We start from the raw sequence: 8,832 nt of genomic DNA, 5'->3' as shown, positions 1-8,832 counted from the left end.
TCACTCACTCACTCACTCACTCACTCCTCTCACTCACTCACTCACTCACTCCTCTCACTCACTCACTCACTCACTCACTCACTCACTCACTAACACACTAACACACTCACCCTCCCACCCATTCCTACTCACTCACTAACTCACTCACTCACCCACCCATTCCTACTCCCTCCCTCCCTCCCCCCCTCCCTCCCTCCCTCCCTCCCTCACACTCACAATCACAGGAGCAGAAACAAGTAACAAGCGCGTTTCATGATACAACTTCCGAGTCAACAGAAAAAAAAAAAAAAAAAAAAAAACGCGCGAGCAAACAGGCGCGCGTGCCGTAGCGCCGGTCCAGCCGCCGTGAATAATTTACCCAATGACCGGGCAAGGGTTCGGAGGGGAAAACTTGCAAGAGAGCCGGCAAATACGTGCGACGAGATATGCATAACTTGAATGGGGATGGCGACTGGCTTAATATTTTCGTTGGGAGGGATTTCATTACGCGGAAGGAGGACTGCATGGGGGGGGGGGGGGGGGGTAGTTCGCTGCTTCTTACTCTCTTTTCTAACAAAATGCACATCTCTTGTTTTTTTTTCTTCTTTCCCTTCATTTCTCCCTCCCTCCCTCCCTCCCTCCCCTCCCTCCCTCCCTCCCTCCCTCCATCTCTCACTCACTCACTCACTCACTCACTCACTTACTCATTCAAACACACACACACACACACACACACACACACACACACACACACACACACACACACACACACATTTACTCACTTTCTCTCTCTCACACACACACTCACTCACTCATTCGCACGCACACTCACTCACTCATTCGCACGCACACTCACTCACTCATTCGCACGCACACTCACTCACTCATTCGCACGCACACTCACTCACTCGTTCGCACGCACACTCACTCGTTCATTCGCACGCACACTCACTCACTCTCATTCCTACACACATTCACATTCTCATTCTGACTCCCTCGCCCCCTCTTTTCGAGATTTTCATCGCGGTTATTTCATGCCGGATACCTGGTGAACTGTGCTATAAAAAAGGAGAGTTAATATAGAGTTACCAAGCAACTTTCCGTCACCTGCGCTTTCTTTGCTGCCTCCGAGCGCTCCACCACATCATCCCTAAATCTCCAGTTCACGCACTACAGCACGCAAATGCACTCATGACGGTTCGTGTGCACAAGCAAGAGCCCCAGTGTCTGTAGCACGTGGTGGGTGTGCCGCAAGTCTCTGCCCAACGCCCCACCATCGTCGGTTGTCGCTGGCGACTACCTTGGTCGTTAACCAGATCGACTGTTTCTCTCGTTTGCACTGTGTTGTTCTTCATCCACTCGCCCTACGCTGAGGTCGACGTGTTCTTAAAGGACGCAGCGAAGAAGAAAAAATAATAAAGATCACGAGCACATTATGCAACGCTGGCCCGCACGACACACCGCAGCGCCGTTGTCCGGAGGCTTCCGAGCCCACCGAATACAACGCCTCTCACAGGCCGCACAGAATCGTCACTGTACACTCGCTCCGCAACGTACCGTGGATACACACGAGATAAAACTTGACCACTATTCACGAAAACACCACCGCTTCTCCACCATATCTCCACCACTCCACCACGCCGAGAGACACTTCCTCACCAAGGTCTTCCCGCAAAATCTTCTCGGGATTCTGTTCAAACAATTCAAATGGTTTCGACGAGATGAGACTTCTTGTGGCAGTCCCGCGCCCCTCGGACTGGGGCGTCGTAGCGCGGTTTGGCGAAAAGCTGCCAACAAGTCTTGTAGGGGAAAGCAAGTCCGCTGGAGGGGAAGAGACAAGAGCGAGATTCCCTCTTTTCCAGGCTCAGCTGGAGTCTTGTCCTCCTCAACAGAGGAGCGAGGTCGTGGTCGTCCAGCGACACGAACCTCAGCGAGGTCGCCTGCACCGTGCAAGACGCGAGAGGAATTTCCGTTTCTGTGGCACGAGAGATTTGAAGTCACGGCAGGACTGGCCGGAGTAGAGCTGAGCAACAAGTCTTCCTGGCCCCAACGAGGCCCCTCCCCTCGCTACTATTGTGCCGGGCCACTCCTCCACTCCTCTCACTAGCGAAGATACATGGCGCCAGGTCCTCAATGCGCGATCGCGAAATGGCCACCACAACTGTTTCCCAAATATCTATTGAGCCTTTCCTTTCACGTGCGAATGAATCACTTCCAGAGGCACTGTCACAGCTGCACCGTTTGCGAAGAGTAGGCGCTTTACATGCTCAAAGTGAGTGAATTGCTAAACAATCAATGTTTCCCTCAAACTTGGAAGCATCGTCTAGGACACCGTGCTCCGACGACCGCGCTCGCAGAAGGCTTCACTGAGCACACACATGTCACCGTGCGAACAGAGCGCAGCACAAGTTCATACACTCGCCGACTCGCTGTCCCGTGTCGCCAAGACGACTCGCATGTACATGCGGCGTGTGGAGGGAGGCTTAAGGAGGCGCTCCGGCCTTACAGCACCGTCGTCCCCGACCGCGGCGGTTAAGGCGAGTCATACTGTCGTTCCAGACCCGAGCTCATCGCTACAACGTGGTGTGATGGTGGAGGTGCAGTGCGATGGTGGCGGTGGTGGTGGATATGGTGGTGGCAGTGTGGTGGCGCGTGGCGGAGTGCGGGGTGGAGGCGCTCGCCACTCGTGACCTGGAGGCGCAGGTGGCGGCGGCGGCGGCGTTAGCGGCGAAGCAGAAACAAGCAGCAGCCAGTGGGGGTGGCCAGGTGTGGAGGGGCAGGCGCAGACGGGGCCAGAGATCAAAATTAAAGCTCATAAAGTTAATCTCACACCTTCTTAAATAACACGGTCTCCCTCAATGACAGTGTGCAGCGTGTTCACATATGGGAACGCTATTAAGACATGTGGCAGTGCGCGGCAACTTAGCGGCACCCGCTGGGGAGCAAGAGGGTGGGGGAGAGGGCGGGAGGGGGAGACGGAGAGGAATCCTGCGTGGCACCGGCAAGCCTCTCCTCATTCAAGTGCCACCACCCGACGCGGCCACACACGGTGCCAGAACGAAACATGCCAGCACAGCCACTCTCTCCTTCTTTCTCTCTCCACGCTCACTCGCTCACACTCACTCACTCCTCTCGCTGGACCAAGAAAAAGAGAAAGAAGAAATGACGCATGGGGACGACCAAACAAAAACAACAAACATGGAGAAGAGAAATGGCAGGGGGAGACAGAACACAGGGAAGAGAGAAATGAATCATCAGAGGCAGCGAAACCGCCCGGAGTCCAGAGCTGAATCCAGATCGGAGAGAAGGGCCCTGGAAAACATCATTAGGACTATTTCGCATTGAGATGAGAAAACCCTACTGGAAAGAATCAATGGATGGGGGTAGCTGACACATGAGAGAGGAGGGCATCGTATATGAATGTCTAACAAACATACATAAAAGGAGGGAGGGATGAGGAATGGATAAAGGCAGACAGACAGACAGGAATGAGGAAGGTGAACAGAGAGGCAGAGGAAGAGGGAGGAGGAGGAGGAGAGAGAAACGCTGCAGGCATAGGTTGGCAAACACGCAGACAAATCAATGACGGAAAAAAAAGTGAAAAACTACTTTCCCCAAATCCAGTTAGCAGTCATGAAAATGCTGGCCCAAACCCCCCGGAGGAAAAATCGGGCCAAGTCATATGTGCTCTGCAGGCGCTGGAGAAAGAGATAATTCCTAGCCTCTGCGCGCACCTCATGCCTGACTTGGCCCTCAGTGGGGCAGACACAGAAGAATCCTAACTTACCGACGTTCAAGGAGAGAGTCGAGTCTTGGCTCAACTTGATGCGGATCCAAGGGCCGGGGAAATGAGCGGGTCTCGGACGCCTCTCCTCCAGGCTCAAGAGGAGGAGGAAGCGGATCCACGGCTCGGCATTAATTGGGGCATCGTTCCTCTCGAGCACAACTAGCGGACGACGCACACAACTATGTATGATGCACCTGCAGCCACTTCTTCGGCGTCTCCAAGGGCAAGCAGGGGAGAACTTCAAGAGTACAGTATGTAGAGATGCCTCAGTGAATATTGATATTTTTTTCTCTCTCCCGACAACACAGAATATCTTTGTTAGCATCGCTTTCACAGGTGAATAGACCGAAGTTTGTCAAAAACATGGGACTATAGAAGGTAATTGGGAGGCGAGTGTATTCATACAGAGGCGCACAAAAGCCTGGTTTTTGTTTTGATAAATTGACGTATCACATCAATTAAGAACAATAACAGAGACTTTTTTTTTATCCCACCCTTCATTACATCTAGTATTTCATGAAACGGAAGAGGGATGATAGAGAAGTGAGGATCACATAATAAAACCAACCATACACACGTGTGTACATACATACATACATACATACATAAATAGATACATTCATTATATATATATATATATTTATATATATATATATATATATATATATATATATATATATATATATATATATATATATATACATATATACACACACACACATAAACACACACGAATGCATATATGAGGCGAGAAAGAGAATAAGATTAAGATAAAATTGCAAGTGAGCGTAGCGAAGAGGAGAAAGAGAGAGAGAGCCTGCGATTCAGAAAGGAGAGAGAGAGAAAAAAAAAATGAAAAGTACACACACCCCGAAAATCAACCCATTTTACCCGCCAGAAATATGAAACCGGAAGCGGAGCGCCGTGGGCGTCGCTCCTTCCGGCCGGATCTTGAAAGAAGCCTCGAGCAGCGTCTAATGGCCGCGTCATCAATAATGCACGCGGGAGTCATCCATCACCCACGACGCTGATGAAAACGGGCGGACGACGACGACGACGACGCTCCGTCCCGCTGATTAGGCCCCCCTCGTTCAGACGGATTTGTTCACTCGCACTACTAATCCCTATGTTCATTCGCAGTACTAATCCCTATGTTCATTCGCAGTACTAATCCCTACGACAACCCAGGCCAGCGCAGCGGAATCCAGCTTTAAAACCCATCGTTATGCACGACCCCTTCTCACCCCCACCCCCCTTAACCTACATCCGAAACTACGGCCAAAACTACGATCCGCTTCCGCCGCCCAGCTCGCCCCGCCGTGTCGCAACTCCTTACGAGATCTCCATCCCGACGGCGGCGCGCACTTCCCGATCCAACTTTTTCTTCACACAAACTTTCGCCTTTTCAGTTGCGCTCCTCCTCCTTCCTCACACTGCGGACGGTTGGCTGTTCTCCTTCATCCTTTCCTATCATCCCACGGGCCCTCCCCGCCCTCTCCACTATCCCTCTCCGCTCTCCCTACTATCCCTATCTGCCCTCCCCACTATCCCTCCCTCCCTCCCTACTATGCCTCTCCGTTGTCCCCACTGGCCCTCTCTCCCTCCCTACTATCGCTCTCTCCCTCCATACTATCCCTCTCCGCCCTCCCCACTGTCCCTCACTCCCTCCCCACTATCCCTCTCTCCCTCCCTACTATCCCTCTCCGCTCTCCCCACTTTTCCTCTCCGCAAGCCCCACCTCTCCCTTCCTACGCATAAACAAACACACACAACACACACAACACAACACACACATCACAACACAACAAAACACAAAACAACACAACACAACCCAACACAGCACAACATACAACACAACACATCACAACAAAACACAACACAAAACAACACAAAACAAAACAACACAACACAACACAAAACAACAACACACAACACGAAACACAACACAACACAACACACACACACACACACACACACACACACACACACACCGATGAAGAGCAAGGATAATCTCCCAAGCTCGTGTTCAATAGAAAGAGAAGCAGGAGAGTCACCCTGTCTTTTTTTCTCTCTCTCTCTCTCCAGTGACGTCTTTGTCCCAGAGCAGTTTCTCTTTCCATTTATCTCAGCGCTTTTTTTTCCTTTCTTTCTTTCTCCCTTTCTTTTTTTTCTCCCACTCTATTGAGATCATATCGATCATCTGTCTCTCCTCCTTCTCACGCGTTCTTTCTTTCCCTCTCTCTTCGACTTCCCTAATGTCCCTCTCTCTTCGACTTCCTCCTCTCTTCTCCCCCTCTCCCTCCTCCTTACTTCCTTCCTTCCGTTTCCCTCTCCCTTCGACCTCCTTCTCTCTTCTTCCCCTCTCCCTCCTTACTTCCTTCCCTCCGTTTACCTCTCCCTTCGACCTCCTCCTCTCTTCCTCCCGTCTCCCTCTTCCTTACTTCCTTCTCTCCCTTTCCCTCTCCCTTCCCCACTCCCACCTTTCGCTTTCGTTGGGCAAGAGACGCTGCAGTTGCCCCACTTCCCCAGCTTAGTATAATTCCAAGGGACTTGCACAACTGGGCAGGGTTCCCCATCGGAGAGAATTGGGCAAATGACTTCCGACATCCCTTCCCCTTCCCTTCCTCCCTCCGTCTCCGTGTACATTAAGGCATCATCCCCTCTATCTCGTACCCCTATCCATTCCTATTCCTATTCCCATTTCCATACCCCATTCCAACCTCCACGCGAAATTCCCCCACCTCCGCCTAATTACTACCTCCCCCTTTACCTCTACCTCTACATCTAATTACTATCTTCAATTCTATCTTCAATTCTATCTTCAATTCTATCTTCACCTCTACCTCTACATCTACATCTACCTCTACCTCTACCTCTACCTCTACCTCTACCTCTACCTCTACCTCTACCTCTACCTCTACCTCTACCTCTACCTCCACCTCTACCTCTACCTCTACCTCTACCTCTACCTCCACCTCTACCTCTACCTCCACCTCCACCTCTACCTCCACCTCTACCTCCACCTCTACCTCTACCTCCACCTCTACCTCTACCTCCACTTCTACCTCCACCTCCACCCCCACTTCTACCTCCACCTCCACCTCCACTTCTACTTCTACCTCCACTTCTACTTCTACCTCCACTTCTACTTCTACCTCCACTTCTACTTCTACCTCCACTTCTACTTCTACCTCCACTTCTACTTCTACCTCCACTTCTACTTCTACCTCCACCTCCACCTCCACCTCCACCCCTACCCCCACCTCCACCCCTACCCCCACCTCCACCCCTACCCCCACCCCCACCTCCTTCCCACCCCCACCTCCTTCCCGCCTCGCATAATTGGCCTTGAATTCTTATTTTCGCCGGAAACAATTTTTCAAAATCAGGCTCCAAGCGTATCTCGCCATCGCCCCCGACCCATTTATATAAGTAACAGATTATGAAACACTTCGCCAAATAGGCCTGAGTGAAGGGCCCGGAAACCGGCATGATAAACGACCCAGTACCGCCGGCATCCGAACAAGCTATCAATAACCATTAGCTTTTCCTCTCATTTCTCATTCCCCATTTTTCTGGTCAAGGTACGCTCTCATTCTCCATCATTTGCAACAACATGCAGCAAAAGCCTATCAAGTATACATCCTACAAAACTAATAACATAAATCTCTCCGTTTATGATAATGATACAACAAAAAAAAAAAAAAAAAACACATTACTAGCAAGAGCATAACGTTTCTGCAACAACGACAAAAATGACTAATCTTCAAAAACGCTAAACAAGTTCCCGCACTTCGTCCCTCACATTTTTGTTTATATAAAAAAAAATAGTGACAGGAGTAAAAAAAAATCTCTAAAAGATAAATTAAAACAACACACATTCAAAGGCGTTTCATCTAATAATCTGAGGGGCTCTCCCTTCAAAAAGCTCCCATTAAAAACACTTAAAAAGGTTGTTTGCGACTGGAACAAAAACTATTTTCCAGCGATGTATAAAAAAACACTGAAAAACGAATATACATCCGCCTGTCGTGAAACTGACCGATGGAGGAAAAAACAGGCGAAAGAGGGAGAAAAAAAAAGGAAAGACGACAAGGGAATCCCGACGAAGGGAAGGGAAAGAGAGCCGAGGCGTTCCCTTTTCCGTTTCTTCGGCTCAGCCACGTTTGACAACCTCCCCGACGTGCCTGCTGGTCCCTTTCCCACCCGCGCCACCTCCAGACGTCGGCCTCGGGGGCGTCTGGCGGGGTTCGCGTCGCCTCCACTCCGCGTCTAGCTTGAGAAGGTGACACAAACATGGAACAAACACAGTGGCCGAAAATCCTGTGCACCGTCCGGTCTCACCAACTATCTATAAGCGTCGAAGTTGCGAGAGTCAACCGGAAGGAAGAACTACCAACAACAACAACAACGACAACAACAAACTGAAATAAAATGAAAATGAAAATAAAATAAAACTAAGAAAAAAAAAACTATTTGAAAAAAATCTGCATCGGTCTGCCCGGCCATCTGAAAAATACGAAAATGTTTCCCTTATCCGGACTGTCTCGAAGAGTTCCGCCGACAGGTATTCCCCGTAGATGTTCCAAGGTAAACCCCTCTCTGACGCACGGGTTCACGGGGCGCGCCTTCTCCGGGAAGTTATTTTCTGCTATATTTCCCCCTTTTTTATTCCGCTTCTGACTGGGGTCCGTGTGCGTTCTCTCTCTCTCTCTCTCACGCAGGAGTCTGTTCTCGCCCTTCCCCTTCCCGATGGGGATGAGGGGGGAGAGGGGGGGGCACACTCATCGACACGCCTCTCTTTAACACTCGCTGCCCCCTTGGCCAAGTGCTCTCGATTGGGATTTTGGGCTCTTGTATGTTACAGCGAGAGAAGGGGGACACCCTTTTATTTGGGCCACGCGCTGCTGTATGCCCTCCGCACGAAGCCACACGCACGAAACCATGCACACGGGCACACACCAATCTAAAGTCAAACACACATACACATACATTTCTACACGCCCCCCCCATACACACATGTATCTAGCATACGCATAAACGTATATACATACATACATACATAC

The 8,832-nt window shown here is 50.5% G+C and overlaps 1 protein-coding gene across 1 annotated transcript in view; it reads right to left on the bottom strand.

Moving 5' to 3' along the window:
• The window catches only part of LOC113809822 (uncharacterized), a gene marked incomplete at its 3' end in the record, with an annotated part of 143,944 nt that extends 139,672 nt beyond the window's left edge, over positions 1–4,272 (bottom strand). The window contains 1 exon segment of the mRNA XM_070132772.1: positions 1,537–4,272.
• Between the last annotated feature and the right edge of the window lie 4,560 nt (positions 4,273–8,832).

This window comes from Penaeus vannamei, chromosome 18 (assembly GCF_042767895.1).
Source record: "Penaeus vannamei isolate JL-2024 chromosome 18, ASM4276789v1, whole genome shotgun sequence".
Taxonomy (NCBI): Eukaryota; Metazoa; Arthropoda; class Malacostraca; order Decapoda; family Penaeidae; genus Penaeus; species Penaeus vannamei.
This window is presented reverse-complemented; position numbering and strand designations above follow the sequence as displayed.